General features: G+C 39.7%; 1 pseudogene; it reads right to left on the reverse strand.

Moving 5' to 3' along the window:
* Nucleotides 1-1,224: 1,224 nt before the first annotated feature.
* On the reverse strand, nt 1,225-3,130 carry LOC122435623 (annotated as a pseudogene).
* Nucleotides 3,131-18,201: the final 15,071 nt, after the last annotated feature.

The following is an 18,201-nucleotide window of genomic DNA, read 5'->3' on the forward strand; positions in this document are numbered from 1 at the left end:
ACAACAACATGGCAGCTCTTTTTTTAGTTTTTTTTTTGTTTGTTTTTTTTTTTAAGAAACTTCCATTCTATTCTCCATAGTGACTGAGCCAATTTATGATCGCACCAACAGTGTAGGAGGGTTTACCTCTCTCCACGTCATCTCCAGCATTTACTATCTGTCCCTTTTTTGATGACAGCCATTTTGACTCTGGGGTCATATCTATCTCACTGTAGTTTTCCTTTGCATTTCTCTAATAATGCTATGTTGAACATCTTTTCATGTGCTTCTTGACCATCTGTATGTCTTCTTTGGAAAAGTATCTCTTTAAATCTTCTGCCCATTTTTAATTAAAATTTTAAATTAAAAAATGTTTTTTCTTTGTTTCAGTGATGTTAGGTTTCATGAGCTGTTTGTAGATTTTGGAGACTAATCCCTTGTCAGTCACATCATTTGCAAACATTTTCTCCCAATATGAGGGTTGTCTTTTCATTTATTATTTCTTTTGCTGTGCAATAGCTTTTGAGTTCAAGTAGATTCTATTTGTTTATTTTTTTATTTTCATTCCATTATTCTGGGAGAGTATATATATACAAAAAAAACTTCCATGATTTGTGTCAGAGAGTGTTCTGCCTATGTTTTCCTCTGGGAGTTTCTTTGTTTGAGTTTTTTTTTTTTTTTTTTTTTGGTGTAGAATATTTATTTATTTATTCCATGGAACATTCAAAGTTTAGATCAGTGGGAATTTTAATCAAAGAATTGTACATTTTCTTCCCATATATATGACTTTGTATTAGGAAATGACATTGTGATCCATTTCACTACAATATTACAAACTATTTACAAGAAAATGTTAAAAATAACTCAAACACGAAAGGCAAGATGGGGGTGAAATAAACCGTTTTTTCCAGAAATCTATACTCCAGTGCCCACAGCACACAATAAGAGAGCCAAAACAAAGTTCCCCTTGATCACAAGTTTCCAAGGAATTGGAGTAGGGGAAGATATCGGAGGAAAATGGTGGTATGAAGGGGGATGGATGTTATTAGCAGCACTGCTTCAATCCCAGTTTATTTTGCATGAAATACCCTCTCTTTTATGTGTAGTAAATTCTGAACAAGGCTAAACTTTAGGATGTCCCTTGAACTGAAATTAAAAATACCCTGACAGTGAAAGCAACTCTTTCACCTAAGCTGAAGAAGAGCCTCTTTCTCCATGAACCACTGATGTGAACGGAAGCCTGATCTAGCATCCAAAGCTGTTCAGCAGCCCTTCCATCTCTTTCATGAAAGCCTCATATACATCGTCCTTAGTCTGCATCAACACGGGAACAGATGGGCCAGATCTGGACGCTGTTTTGGCAAGAGGCACAGCAGAATCATCCTCTGACTTTCTCTGGGGAGCAGCAGCAGCCCCTTTATTCTGCCAACGCACCCGCAGTGCAGTGGGCACGAATCGTGTGATCTCCGCCTTGGGATTAGTGATCTGTGGCTTGGCACTGATGGTTGCCGTAGCTTTCTTCTAGATGGTGGCTGTGCTTGTGTCATCCACCTTGGGTTGCTGGATAAAGTTGGGGGGAGCACTTAGAACCCCCAGGTTGGGTAAGGGAGCTGGTGGGAAGAGCTCAGGTGAGGCAGGTCCAAGAGGAGGCACCAGAGGTGGGCACATCATACCAGGACGGGGTGGAGGGATACCTGGAGGTGCAGGGGGAGGTAGCCGTGGTGGGGGTCCCCGAGGAGGAGGGCCAGGAGGCAGACCTGGAGGTGAACCTGGAGGTAAAAGTCGGGGTAGAGGCCCTCGGAGTCCCTGCATTTCAGGTGGTCTCAGGAACGGAGGAGCTCCTGGAGGTGGTCCAGGAGGAAGGACTGTAGGTGGTCCAGGTGGCCGTAAAGGTGGAGCAGGTGGCGGTCCAAGCGGAGGTGGTCCTGGCATGGGGGGGTGCTTGTATCTGAGATGGAGGAACAGACTGTGGAGGGGCTTTCTGCTGGGAAGCTGCAGACGTGCCATCAGAGAGAAACTCCTCCTTATGCTGTTTCTGTGACTGCTTTTCTGCTTCAGAATCATCCGACTCTTCATCATCGTCCTCTGAAAACTCTTCGACTTCTCGTTCCTCTTCAGGGATTTCCTGACCTGCCATTCGAAGCATCATGGCTTGGAGAGGAGTCAACTCCTTCATGTTCTTCTTCTTCTTCTTTCTAGATTTTCCAGGCATATCTGCAAACCGTACACTCAGACCTGATTTTTTTTCCCTTCATTGTTTTCTCTCTCAGTGTCATCACAGTGTACAAATTCATCCCCTTCACTTTCTCCATCGGATCTGTCACTGTCTCTGTCATCAGTACTGTCATCATGTTTATCCTGGTCCATGTCTTCAGGACAGCCATCATCTTCACTGGTGCTAGAAACATCATCGTCATGACCCGGCTGAGGAAGTTCAGGATTATATAGCATGCCTTCATCTAGCCTATGAGCAGGAAGATCTAGGGCAAAGCCCACTTTGCGGCCATACATTTGTAAGACTTAAGGAGGAGGTGGGACCTGGGGAGGACCTGGAGGTTTCCTGCCAGGGGGCAAACGTGGAACGCCACGTCCAAGAAGAGGAAGTATAGAAACTGCTCGAGTTGGAGGTCCATAGGCTGAGGTCTTCTTAAGGATGGAGGGTGGCTGTGCCCCAGGAAGTGGAATGTCCTGGATCAAGATGTTGGAAGGAGCATGCGGCATATCTGGCAGAGGAATACTCTCCACTTCCACATGCTGGGCATTCCTGACAGCAACAAAATATTGGCTAAGTTGAGCCCTCTTCTGTTCATATTCTACTTCTAGCTTTCTCAATTCTTTGTAAATATCTGGATTCTCTTTCTCATAGAGTCATAGAATACATTCAAATGTTTCACGTAGCTTTTTATGCTTATCTTTCAGCACTTTCCCATTTAACTGTGGCTGCTGCACTGGGTTAAACTCCATTTCATCCAATTTTTCCATGTCCCAGATAATTTGTTTGGGATCCTTTATCTTTAAAACTGCAGCTCGTACCATCATGCACTATTTTTTGTTCTTCTTTAATTCTCTTTCTCCGAGCTTCTTTTCTGGCTTGGTTTATAGGATTCATAAATTTTCCACTTTTGGTGGATGACGTGGATCTCTGCCCCATGTTGAAGTTGTTTGATTTACTTGCTTGTCTAAAAAGTAAAACCTAAAACGCTTCTGCTGGGCTCCTGGGGCTATGAGAAGTGGGGAGGGGACGATTCTCAGCCCGTTTGACTTCGTAGGGGCCTTCACCTCGGCCTTTCAGTAAACCATCCAACCACCACCATCTTGAAACCTCGAACCCCTCCCCTCTGGGAGTTTTATAGTGCTCAGTCTCACATTTAGGTCTATCATCCATTTTGAGTTTATTTTTGTGTATGGTGTTAAAGAATGATCTAATTTCATTTTTAAAATGTAGCTGTCCATTATTTCCAGCACCATTTGGTGAAGAGGCTGTCTTTCCAACATGTACAGTCTTGCCTCCTTTTTCATAGATTAACTGACCAGAGCTGCATGTGTGTGTGTGTGTGTGTGTGTGTGTGTGTGTGTGTGTGTGTGTGTGTTTTCCCTTAGTTTTCTATCCTGCTCCATTTATCTATTTCCTATTTTTGTGCCAGTACCATGTTGTTTTGAAGAATGTAGCTTTGTCATACAGTCTGAAGTCAGGGAGCCTGATTCTTCTAGCTCCAATTTTCTTTCTCAATATTGTTTTCACTACTGAGGATCTTTTGTGTCTCCATTGAACTTTTAGATTTTTTTGTTCTAGTTCTATGAAAAAATGTCATTGGTAATTTGATAGAGATGGCATTAAATCTGTTGATTCCCTTGATCTGTATAACTAATGATTCTTCTAGTCCAAGAACATGGTATATCTTTCCACCTTCTTGTGTCATCTTCAATTTCTTTCATCAGCATCTTAATGATTTTCAGAGTACAAGTCTTTTGTCTCCTTGCATGTGTATGTGCTATGTCCCTTCAGTCATGTCTAACCCTTTGCGACCTTATGGACTGTAGCCTGCCAGGCTCCTCAGTGCATGGGATTCTCCAGGCAAGAATACTGGATTGGGTTGCCATGCTCTCCTCCTGGGGATATTCCCGACCCAGGGATTGAACCTGCATCTCTTACATCTCCTGCATTGGCAGATGCATAATTTACCACTAGTGCCACCTGGGAAGCCCTTTGTATCCTTAGGCAGGTATATTTCTAGGTATTTTGCTCTTTTTGATGTGATAGTAAAGAGGATCAATTGTTTAATTTCTGATCTTTCATTGTTAGTGTTTAGAAATGCAACAGATTTCTGGGTATTAATTTTATATCTTGCAAGTTTTCTAAATTATTTGATGAGCTTTGGTAGTTTTCTGATACAATATAAGGATTTTCTATGTATAGGATCATGTCATCTTCAAACAGTGGCTATTTTTCTTCTTCTTTTACAGTTTGAATTCCTTTTATTTATTTACTTATTTATTTATATTTTCTGATTACTATGGCTAGGACTTCTAAAACTATGCTGAATGAAACTGACAAGAGTGGATATCCTTCTTTGCTCCTGATCATAGAGGAAATGCTTCAAACTTTTCACTGTTTAGCATGTTCTTAGCTGTAGGTTTGCCATATATGGCCTTAATATTTTGATGTATGTTCCCTCTATGCCCACCTAAATAATGTCTTTAATAAGGATGCTGGGAAACCTTGAGAGCTACATATAGAAAAAATCAAATTAGAAAATTCTTTAATACCATACACAAAAATAAACTCAAAATTGATTAAAAACCTAAATGTAAGACTAGATACATAAGGATAAGGAAGCTGTGGTACATATATACTATGGAATATTACTCAGCCATTAAAAAGAATTCATTTGAATCAGTTCTAATGAGATGGATGAAACTGGAGCCCATTATACAGAGTGAAGTAAGCCAGAAAGATAAAGACCAATACAGTATACTAATGCATATATATGGAATTTAAAAAGATGGTAACAATAACCCTATATGCAAAACAGAAAAAGAGACACAGATGTACAGAACATACATTTAGACTCTGTGGGAGAAGGAGAGGGTGGGATGTTCAGAGAGAACAGCATTGAAACAAGTATACTATCAAGGGTGAAACAGATCACCAGTCCAGGCTGCATGCATGAAACAAGTGCTCGGGGCTGGTGCACTGGGAAGACCCAGAGGGATGGGATGGAGAGGGAGGTGGGAGGGGGGATTGGGACAGGGGACACATGTAAATCCATGGCTGATTCATGTCAATGTATGGCAAAAACCACTACGATATTTTAAAGTAATTAGCCTCCAACTAATAAAAATAAATGAAAAAAAAAAAAAACTAGATAAAATAATACTCATAGATGGAAACATAGGCATAATACACTTTGGCATAAATCGCAGCAAGAGTTTTCTTGATCCACCTCCTAGTGTAATGGAAATAAAAGCAAAAGTAAACAAATTGGATTTAATTACACTCAAAAGCTTTGCACAGCAAAGGGAACCATTAAAAAATCCAAAAAGCCAGCCCTCAAATTGGGAGAAAGTATTTGCAAATGATCCAGCTGACAATGGTGTCTTCTCCAAAATTTACAAACAGTTCAATATCTAAAAAACAAAGCGACCAATCAAACAATGGGCAGAAAACCTAAAGAGATATTTCTCCAAAGAAGATATACAGATGGCCAAGAAGCACATAAAAATATATTCAACATCACTAATATTAGAAAAATACAAATCAAAACTACAATGAAACATCACTTCACACCGATCAGAATGGTCATCACCAAAAAATCTACAAACAATAAATTAAGGAGAGTATGTGGAGAAAAGGGACTCCTCCTGCATTATTGGTAGAAATGGAAATCCATACAACCACTACAGAGAACAATATTGAAGTTCCTTAAAACAGTAAAAATAGAGTTATCATGAGATCCAGCAATCCCATTCCTGGGCATATATCCAGATAAAAACATGGTTTGAAATGAAACATGTACCCCAATGTTCACTGCCACATTGTATACAATAACCAAGATATGGAAAAACCCTAAACTTCCACCAAGAGATTAACAGATAAAGAAGATGTGGTACATATATACAATGGAATATTATGCAGCCATTAAAAATGAAATAATGCCATTTGCATCAATATGGTTGTACCTGGAGATTATTATACTAAGTGAAGTAAGTTAGACAGAGAAAGATAAATACCATATTGATAGCTTATGGTGAATGATGTTGGATTATTTATCTCTGAAGAAGAAGATTTAGCTTTGGGACCAGGGACCAGGTTTGATCATTCAAGGGTTTTTGTGTACCAAAGTTTTATTAAGGTATAACAAGGGACAGAGAAAGCTTCTGACATAGACATGAGAAGGGGGACAGAAAGTGCCCCCATTCACTAGTCTTTATCAAGGCCTTATATACTTTTACCAGACTCACTCCCACAACATACATCTTAAATTAACAATATTAGAACTAACAATAGAAAGGTCTTACCAGACCCACTCCCACAATATAATATTATCTTAAGATAACAAGATTAGTCAGAAGGTCCTTGTTAAGGAGAAACATGTTCTGGAGCAAGGCACATTGTTATATTGACTAAGACAAAGGATGTAGAAAATGTAGAAATGCAGAAAAATGTCATTTTCTCCTCCTTGAGAACCCTAGATTCCTTCCTCCTTGAAGGCTGCAGACTCCTTATCAACCTGCCTAAGGATTAGCTCGCTCAATATGATACCACATATGTGTGGATTCTAAAATACGATACAAATGAACTTATTTACAAAACAAATGTAGACTCGCATACTTAAAGAACAAACCAAGGATGGAGTGATAGATTAGTCTGGATTGACATAAACAAATTACTATATGTGAAATAAAATGCTTTTCCAAGTTAAAAAAAATAAAGAATTAAAATCATATACTCATCTGAACAGAAGTATAAATGTTGTTTGACCAAATTCAACATCATTTCATGATAAATAATCTCAAAACCTGGAATAGAAGAATATTTCAACATAATAAAGACCATATATAAAAAAGTCCATGTCTCTATTCATAGTCAATTATGAAAAACTATTTTTCTCTTAAGATCAGGAACAAAACAAGGTGCAAAATGTCACTTGTTCTATTGAAAATAATACTAGAAGTCCAAATCAGAGCAATTAGGCAAGAAAAAAGAAATAAAAGGCATCCAAATCAAAAAGAAAGAAGCAAAACTGTATTTTGTTATATGACATGAAATTATATGTAAAAAATAAGCTAAGTATGTTCTTAATAGCTGTTGGAATGAATCAATGAATTCAGTAATGTGAAGGATAAAAGATTTCAACATACAAAAAATTATACCACTTTTATACCATTAGCTACCTGAAAGAAAATTAGGAAAAGTACCCCATTCACAATAGCACCAAAAGTATAAAACACTTAGAAATAAAGTTAAGAAGGTGAAAAACTGTGTCTCTATACACCAACAATTAACTATCAGAAAGAGAAATTAAGAAAATAATCCCACTTATAATTGCTTTAGAAAAAATAAAATATCTAGGAACAAACAACCAAGAATGTTATATATCTGTATAGTAAAAACTTTAATACTATAAAAACTATAATACATTAATGAAAGAAAATGAAGACACAAATAAAGGGAATAATAACCCAAGCTCATGTTTTGGAATAATTAATACTGTTAAAATGTCCATACTATACAAAGCAATCTACACATTCAAAGGAATACTTATCAAAATTTCAATTGTATTTTTCACAGAAATAGAACAAACAAGCTTAAAATTTGTATGGAGTCATAAAAGACCCCAAATAGCCAAAGCAATCTTAGGAAGAACAAAGCTGGAAACATCACATTCCCTGATTTAAAACCATATTATTAAGCTATAATAATAAAAACAGCATGATGTTGGCATAAAAAAATACATCAATGAGACAGAATAAATAGCTCAGAAATAAACCCATAAAATTATGGTCAATTAAATTTACAACAAAGGAGCCAAGAATATAAAATAAGGAAGAACAGTCTTTTCATTAAATTTTGGGAAAACTGGATACCCACATGCATTGAATGAAACTGGACTATCTTGCATCATACACAAAAATTAACTCACAATAGATTAAAGATTTCAATGTAAATCATAAAACCATAAATGTCTTAAAACAAACAAACAAAAAAGTGGTAACTTCAGTTAGCACTAGCACTGTTGTTCAATCGTGTCCAACTCTTTAGACTCCATGGACTGTATCCCACCAGGCTCTAGTGTCCATTGAATTTTCCAGGCAATAACACTAGAGTCGGTTGCCATTTCCTACTCCAAGAATTCTTCCTGACCCATGGATGGAACCCATGTCTCTTGCATCTCCTGTATTGGTAGGTGGATTCCCTACTGCTATGCCACCTGGGAAGTCCATAATCTCACCTACATTGGCTAGGTAAACAAATGTAAAAAGAAAGAAGAAGAATTATATCAGACTAAAAAGCTTTGGCACAGAAACCATTGTCAAAATGAAATTTATCTTACTGAATGGGGGAAGATATTTGAAAACCACGTATTTTATATGGGATTAATAACTAAAATATATAAAGAATTCATACAACTCAACATAAAAAAAAAAACTCATTTATAAAACTTGGGGAAAAGATCTGAATAGACATTTTTCCAAACAGACATACAAAGGCCAACAGATACATGAAAACATGTTCAACATCACTAATTATTAAAGAAATGCAAATTAAAACTACAATGAAATATTGCTTCACATGTGTTAGAATGACTATTATCATAAAGACAAAATTAATAAATGTTGGAGACTATCTGGAGAAAAGTAAACTCCTATACTTTTGATGGGGACATAAATTGGTGTGGCCACTATGAAAAACAGTGTGAAGGTTCCTCAAAAAATTAAAAACAGTACTACTTTATGATCCATCAATTTCATCTCTAAGTATTTATCTAAAGAAAATGAAGACACTAATTTGAAAAGATATATACATCCTCATGTTTACTGCAGCATGACTTACAACAGTTAGTTAAGACATGGAAATAACACAAGTGTCCATTAGTTGATGAATGGATAAAGAATATATATATATATATATATATATATATATATATATATATATATACACACACACACAATGGAGTATGGATGGAACTCAAGAGTATTATGTGAAATGAAATGTTAGACAAGGAAAGATAAACACCATATGATCTCATTTATGTACAGATTATGAAAACATAACCAAAAAAATGAGCTCATGGATATAGTGAACATATTAGTGACTGCCTGGAAGCAGGGGTGAAATAAGCGAAAGGGGTCGAAATGGGCAAATTTCCACTTACATAATATATGTAATGCCTACATAGTGTACTGTTCATTAGGTTCTCAAGGCAAGGATACTGAAGTGGTTTACCATTCCCTTCTACAGGGGACCATGTTTTGTCAGAACTCTCCACTATGAACCATCCACCTTGGGTGGCCCTACATGGCATCACTCATAGTTTCATTGAGTTAGACAAGTCTGTGGTCCATAAGATAAGACAGATAAGAAAGCCTTCCTTGGTGATCAAGGCAAAGAAATAAAGGAAAACAATAGAATGGAAAATACTAGAGAATCTCTTAAAGAAAATTAGAGATACCAAGGGAATATTTCATGCAAAGATGGGCACAATAGTGGACAGAAGCAGAAAATATTAAGAGGTGGCAAGAATTCACAGAAGATCTATACAAAAAATATATTCATTATCCAGATAACCACGATGATGTGATCATTCACCTAGAGCCAGACATCCTGGAATATGAAGTCAAGTGAGCCTTAAGAAGCATCACTATGAACAAAGGTACAGGAAGTGATGGAATTCCAGTTGAGCTATTTCAAATCTTAAAAGATGATGCTATGAAAGTGCTGCACTCAATATGCCAGCAAATTTGGAAAGCTCAGCAGTAACCACAGGATGGAAAAGATCAGTTTTCATCCCAATCCCAAAGAAAGGCAATGCCAAAGAAAGTTTAAACTACCACACAATTGCACTCATCTCACATGCTCCAAAGTAATGCTCAAAATTCTCCAACTGAAGCTTCAACAATATGTGAACTAAGAACTTCCAGGTGGTCTAGCTGTATTTAGAAAAGGCAGAGGAACCAGGGATCAAATTGCCAACATCTGTTGAATCATAGAAAAAGCAAGAGAGTTCCAGAAAAACATCTACTTCTACTTTATTGATGACACAAAAGCCTTTGACTGTGTGGAACACAACAAACTGTGGGAAATTCCTCAAGAGATGAGAATGTCAGACCACTTTACCTGCCTCCTGATAAATCTGTATGCAGGTTTAGAAGCAACAGTTAGAAGCGGGCATGGAACAATGGACTGGTTCCAAATTGGGAAAGGACTATCTCAAGGCTGTATATTGTCACCCTGCTTATTTAACTCATATGCAGATTACATCGTGCAAAATGCTGGGCTGAAGGAAGCACAAGCTGGAATCAAGATTGCTAGAAGTAATATCAATAACATCAGATACACAGATGACACCATCCTTATGTCAGAAAGCAAAGAAGAACTAAGGAGCCTCTTGATGAAAATGAAAGAATAGAGTGAAAAAGTTGCCTTAAAACACAACATCAAAAAAAACTGATTATGGCCTCTGGTCCCATCACTTCATGGCAAATAGATGGGGATGCAATGGACAGAGTGACAGACTTTATTTTCTTGGGCTCCAAAATCACTGCAGATGTTGACTGCAGCCAAGAAATTAGAAGATGCTTTCTCCTTGGAAGAAAAGCTATGACTAATCTAGACAATATATTAAAAAACAGAAACATTACTTTGCTGACAAAGATCCATCTAGTCAAAGGTATGGCTTTTCCAGTAGTTATGTATGGATGTGAGACTTGGTCTATACAGAAAGTTTCAGGAGTGATCCCAAGATAGCAGAGGAATAGGACAGGGAGACCTCTTTCTCCCCTACAAATTAATCAAAGCATCATTTGCATGTTGAGCAACTTCCACAAAACAACTTTTGAATGCTGGTGGAGGACACCAGGCACACAGAAAGGCAGCCCATCTCTTCGAAAGGAGGTAGGACGAAATATAAAAGACAAAAACTGAGACAAAAGAATTAGGGACAGAGACCCTTTTTGTAGAGTGAGTCAAAAAGGAGAAGTCTCTACACAGTAGAAAACCCTCTCACAGGCAGGTCTGTGGGGAATTTTGGAATCTCAGAGGGCAACATAACCAGGAAGAAAAGAAAAAAAAAAAAAAAAAAACTCACAGAATGTGAGCCTAACAACAACTGCCTGTGGAGAAGAGGCCCACAGGCTTGTGTTGCCACCAGCAAGTGGGGGTTGGACAGGGAGGCGTGGCTGCATCATCAGTCCTTAGGGTAAGGACTGGGTCTGAATGCCCTGAGGACAATATGACTGAACTAATGTGAGAAAGCAACCCAAACCATGGGATCACCAGAGAGAAAAAAATGAAAAAAAAAAAAAAAAAGAGAGAGATATCCTGTAAAAGGTACTACATGGTGACCTCTTGCACACTCACAGAACATAGGATTGAATGAATACCAATGGAGAGCAAGCCGACTGCATACAGGGCCCTCCCTCCTTGGAGGCAGAGGCAGGCGAGCCAACCAGAGGCCAAAGTCAAGGGGCTTCTGCAATCTCGGTCCCAGAGACCGCATCTTCCACCAAACTGTGAGCAGGCTCCCAGTAGCGAACCTCATCTTCCTGGGATCCTGGATGGCTGACATCTGCCAGGAGTGTCACAGCCGGAGATGAGCTCCACAGAGGAGACATATGGCACACCTGGGACTGTGTTCTCACAGAACACCTGGGAAACCAAGCGGCGGGGACTGGGCAGGTGAATAAGATGTCTGGTCCACCTTTGACCATGCAGTTGCCAATCACCTGGCCACCTGAGCTGCTCGGACCTGGCAAAGGCACAAATTGCACAGTCCATTCATGTTTGTGTCCTTGCGAAGTACCTGGGAACCTGAGTGGCTCAGATCTGGGGAGAGCAGGAAATGTATGGCCCACTTGGGACAGTACCGTTGCAGAGCACTCTGGAGCCTGAGCAGTGTAGACCCAGGAAGAACATGCCACCTTGGACTGTGGCAAACCCAGTGTGGTCCACCCACTGTGAGCACTCCACACACATTCCAGAAGTATTTGTTGGCAGTGTCCCTCCCTCCCCACAACACAACTGAACAAGTAAACCTAAATAAGTGATGACCTTTGCCCCCTTGTGTGAGGGCAGAAGTTAGACCCTGAAGAGTCTTGCAAACAGAGGAAGTCAAAATAAACAAAGAAGGGGGAACTGCTCTGGAATGAACAGATACAACAAATTAAAACCCTGCATTTGATACTGGAGACATTTTAGGGGCACCTATAGAACTTGATCATCTGGTTCCATCACCTCACAGGAAATAGATGGGGAGACAGTGGAAACAGTGTCAGACTTCATTTTTTTGAGCTCCAAAATCACTGCAGATGGTGACTGCAGACATGAAATTAAAAGACGCTTACCCCTTAGAAGGAAAGTTGTGACCAACCTAGATAGCATATTAAAAAGCAGAGACATTACTTTGCCAACAAAGTTCCATCTGGTCAAGGCTATGGTTTTTCCAGTGGTCATGTATGGATGTGAGAGTTGGACTGTGAAGAAAGCTGAGCTCCGAAAAATTGATACTTTTGAACTGTGGTGTTGGAGAAGACTCTTGAGAGTCCCTTGGACTGCAAGGAGATCCAACCAGTCCATCCTGAAGGAGATCAGTCCTGGGTGTTCATTGGAAGGACTGATGCCGAAGCTGAAACTCCAGTACTTTGGCCACCTCATGTGAAGAGTTGACTCATTGGGAAAGACCCTGATGCTGGGAGGGATTGGGGGCAGGAGGAGAAGGGAACGACAGAGGATGAGATGGCTGGATGGCATCACTGACTCGATGGGCATGAGTTTGAGTAAACTCTGGGAGTTTGTGATGGACAGGGAGGCCTGGTGTGCTGAAATTCATGGGGTTGCAAAGAGTCAGACACGACTGAGTGACTGAACTGAACTGAACTGATAGAACTTGAGAACAAGTACAAGTCAGAACAAGGGACTATCTGACATTGAACTGACCCCACACTGCCCACAAGAGCACCAGAGAAATTACTAGATGTACTTTTACTATTATCACTTTTAATTTTTTAAAGCTTAGTTATTTTATTTTTATGTATCATTTATTATATATATTATATATAATAGTTAATATTTGATATAAAATATATTATAATAATATATAATGATATAATAATTAGAATATAATTATAATTAAATAATATGATTGAATATATTTAAATATTTTAAATATAATATATTATATTATAATATAATATATATTAATATTTAATATTTGATATATTTAAGATTATATATATATATAATTTTAATTGGAGGCTGAGTACTTTATAATATTGTGGTGGTTTTTGCCATACAGTCACATAAATCAGCCATGGATGTATATGTGTTCCCCATCCTGACCCTCCCTCCCACCTCCCTCCCCACCCCATCTCTCAGGGTCATCCCAGTGCACCAGCTTAGTTCTTTATTACTCCCTTAACTTTTTGATTTTTATAGCCTACTATTTTATTACCTTTTGAAAAAATCTATTTAAAAATAATCCATATATTTTTTAAAAGTATGACTGTTTTGCACTTTTTATATTGTATTCTTGAGATTCTAACCTCTATTCTAGGTTTCTAATCTTTGCTTTTTGATATTTGTTTTCAATTTTGTACCTCTAAGAACCTAATCTTCAGTATCTGTTTTCACTTAGGGATTTGATTACCAGCTTGACCTCTCTCCCCGTTTGACTCCCTTTTCTCCTCCAGGTCACCTCTAACGCCTGCCTCCCTTTTCTCTTCTCTACACAACTCTGTGAATCTCTTTGGGTGCTCCAGATTGTGGAGAGCCCTTAGAGATTAGATTACTTGATAGATTCCTCTCTCCCCTTATGATGCCCCCTTTTCTACTGTTCACCTCTCTCTCCCTGCTCCCTATTCTATTCTCTGTATAACTCTTTGAATGTTGCTGGGTGTTCCTATCTGTGAAGAATTGTTTCACCAATAAACCTAGAAAATTTATCTTCTATGGTGTATGGATGGTGAAGTACTGAGGCTACTGTAAGAAAAGGACCAACAGCAAGAGGCAGGAGGCTTAACTCCAAAACTTTACAACATCAGAGAATTCCAGAACCTTAATGGACAAAAGCCCACCCCAAAGTCTACAGACCTACACAGAAACTAAGCTCCTCCCAAGAGCCAACAAGATCCAATGCAAGACACACTATGATAATTCTCCAGCAAAACAGGAACACAACCCTGAACATTAAAAGACAAGCTTCCCAAACCATACTAAACCCATAGGACACAGCAAAACTTACTAGTGGACACTGCATTCCACTCCAGAGAGAAGAGATCCAGTTCCACACACCAGAACACAGATACAAGCCCCCCCCCCCCCAAACGGGAAACATCAACAAGCCATTAGTCCATCCCCACCCACACGGAGCAGACTCCACAATTAAGAGGAACCATACACTTCCAGCCTGCATAAAGGGTACCCCCAAACAATCTAAACAAAGTGAAAAGGCAGAGAAATATTCAGTAGCTGAAGGAACTTGGTAAAAATCCACCAAACCAGGGGGTGGTCCTAAGATGACAGAGGAATAGGACGGTGAGACCACTATCTCCCCCACAAATTCATCAAAAGATCATTTGAATGCTGAGCAAATACCACAAAATAACTTCTGAACGCTGGTGGAGGACATCAGGCACCCAAAAAGACAGCCTATTGCTTCGAAAGAAGATAGGACAAAATATAAAAGATAAAAAGAGAGACAAAAAAGTTAGGGACAGATACCCATCCCAGGGAGGGAGTCATAAAAGAGAAGTTTCCAAACATCAGGAAACCCTGTCACCAGTGAGTCTGTGGGGAGTTTTGGAATCTCAGAGGGCAACATTACCGGGAGGAAAAAATAAATAGATAAAACCAACAGATTATGCGCCTAACTGCAACTCCCAGTGGAGAAATAGCCCAGACACTCGCTTCTGCCACCAACAAGCAGAGGCTGAACAGGGAGGCACAGGCTGTACTGCTTAGGGTAAAGACCGGGCCTTAATGCCCTGAGGACAATCTGAGGGACCTAACATGAGATAGCAACACAAATTGTGGGATAGCCAGAGGGGGGGGGGGGGGAAGAGGAAAGAAAATGAGAGAACTTTCCTGTGAAAAGCTCTAACCTAAGGCCCACTCACAGAATAAAGGACTGAGCGAATACCAGAGGAGAGCTAGCCAGCAGCAGACTGGCCCATCCACCACCAGAGGCAGGGAGGCAGGCAGGCAACAGCCAGAGCCTGAAGGCAAGGGGCAAAGGGCCCCAGAGACAGCATCCCCTACCAAACTGCGAGCAAGCTCCCAGTTGCTAACCAAGTCTTCCTGAGATCCTGGACGGTTGACATTCACCAGGAGGGTCGCAGCCAGAGATCAGCTCCCCAGAGAAGACACAATGCACATCTGAGATGGTGATCCCGCTCCACACCCAGGAAACTGAGCAGCTGGGATGGGTGAGGTGATAAGATGCACCGCCCACCTGGGGAGTGTGCTCTCGCCAAGCACCTGGTCGCCTGAGCTGCTCGGACCAGGGAAGCGCACAAAACACAGGCCCAACCAAGTCTGCACCTTTGTGGAGTACCAGAGAATCTGAACCTGAGTGGCTTAGACCTGGGAAGTGCACACAACCCAGGGCCTGCATTAGAAAGTTCCCCTGCAGAGCAACCTTGAGCCTCAACAGTGTAGACCAGGAAAGCACACATGCCATGAACAGGGGCAAACCCACTGTGGCCCAGACACTGTGAGCACTCCACACACACACCACTGATATTTGTTTGCAGTGTTCCTCCCTCCCCGCAGCACAATTGAATAACTGAGTCTAATAAATGACCACCTCCCGCCCCTTGTATCAGGGCAGAAGTTAGATACTAAAAAGACTTGCAAACAGAAGAAACCAAAATAAACAAAGAGGAAACTGCTTTGGAAGTGAAAGGTGCAACAGATTAAAACCATGTAATTAGCATGAGCTACATTGGAAGGGATCTATAGACCTTGAGAAGTATAAACTGGAACAAGGAAATATTTGAAACTGAACTGACCCCACAATGCCCTCAACAGCTCTAGAGAAATTCCTAGGTATCTTTTACTATCATCATTAAAAAAAATAATAAGTCCTTTATTACTCCTTAAGTTTCATTTTTAAAACCTACTATTACCTTGCAAGAAAAAAGACCCTATTTTAAATTATATATATATATAACTTTTGTGATTTTTTTTTAATATTGTATTTTTGAGAGTCTAAACCTCTACTCTAGATTTTTAATCTTTGCTTTTTGGTATTTGTTATCAATTCTGTACCTTTAAGAATCCAATCTTCAGTACCCATTTTTACTTAGAAGTGTGATTACTAGCTTGATTGCTCTCTCCCCTTTTGAATCTCCTTTTTCTCCCCAGGTCACCTGTATTTCCTGCCCCCCCACCCCACCCCTTCTCTCCTCTACTTAACTCTGTGAATCTCTTTGGGTGCTCTGTGCTGTGGAGAACACTTAGGGAACTGATCACAGACTAGATTGGTCACTCTCCTTTTAAATCCCCCTCCTCTCCTCCTGGTCACCTCTATCTCCTTCCTCCCTCTTCTCTTCTTATGGAATTCCATGAAGCTCTCTGAGTGTTCCAGACTGTGGAGAGCACAAAGAATATTGATTACTAGCTAGATTGCTCTCTCCCCTTTTGATACCCCCACTTCTCCTGGTCACCTCTATCTCCCTCCTCCCTCTTCTCTTCTCCATGTAACTTTGTGAACCTCTCTGGGTGTCCCCCACTTTTCACCATTAACATAGATGTTTTTTTAATTGGTGCTGTATGGATGGAGAAGTCTTGAGAGTATTGTAAGAATAAGACTGAAAGCCAGAGGCAGGAGGCTTAAATCCAAACCTTGAGAACACCATAAAACTCCTGACCCCAGGCAACATTAATCAACAAGAGCTCCTCCAAAAGTCTCCATACCTATACTGAAACCAAGCTCCACCCAAAAGCCAACAAGTTTCAGGGAAAGACATACAAAGCTAATTCTCCAACAATGCGGGAACATAACCCTGAGCACAAAAATACAGGTGGCCAAAAGTCACATCAGACCCATAGACACTTCAAAACTTACTACTGGACACTTCATTGCACTCCAGAGAGAAGAGATCCACTCCACCAACCAGAACACCGATGCAAGCTTCCCTAATAAGAAAACTTTGACAAGCCACTCATCCAACCCCACCCACAGGGAGGAACCTCCACAATAAAGAAGAATCACAAACTTCCAGCATACAGAAAGGCCATAACATCCTAAACAAGATGAAAAGGCAGAGAAATATTCAGCAGGTAAAGGGACATGATAAAAGCCCACCAAGCCAAACAAAAGAGGAGGAGATAGGGAGTCTACCTGAAAAAGAATTCAGAATAATGATAGTAAAAATGATCCAAAATCTTGAAAACAAAATGGAGTTATATATAAATAGTCTGGAGACAAGGATTGAGAAGATGCATGACATGTTTACCAAGGACCTAGAAGAAATAAAAAAGAGTCAATCAATTATGAATAATGCAATAACTGAGATCAAAAGCACACTGGAGGAAACTGACAGTAGAATAACTGTGGCATGAGATAGGATAAGTGAGGTAGAAGATAGAATGATGGAAATCAATGAAGCAGAGAGGAAAAAAGAAAAAAAAATTAAAAGAAATGAGGACAACCTTAGAGACCACTGGGACAATGTCAAATGGCCCAACATTTGAACCATAGGAGTCCCAGAAGAAGAAGACAAAAAGAAAGGCCATGAGAAAATAACTGAGGAGATAATAGTTGAAAACTTCCATAAAATGGGGAAGGAAATAGTCACCAAAGTCCAAGAAACCCAGAGAGTCCCAAACAGAATAAACCCAATGCAAAACACCCCAAGGCACATATTAATCAAAATAATGAAGATCAAACACAAAGAACAAATATTAAAAGCAGCAAGGGAAAAGCAACAAATAACTCACAAGGGGATTCCTGTAAGGAGAACAGGTAACCTTTCAACAGAAACTCTTCAAGCCAGAAGGGA

Source organism: Cervus canadensis, chromosome X (assembly GCF_019320065.1).
Source record: "Cervus canadensis isolate Bull #8, Minnesota chromosome X, ASM1932006v1, whole genome shotgun sequence".
Classification (NCBI taxonomy): Eukaryota; Metazoa; Chordata; class Mammalia; order Artiodactyla; family Cervidae; genus Cervus; species Cervus canadensis.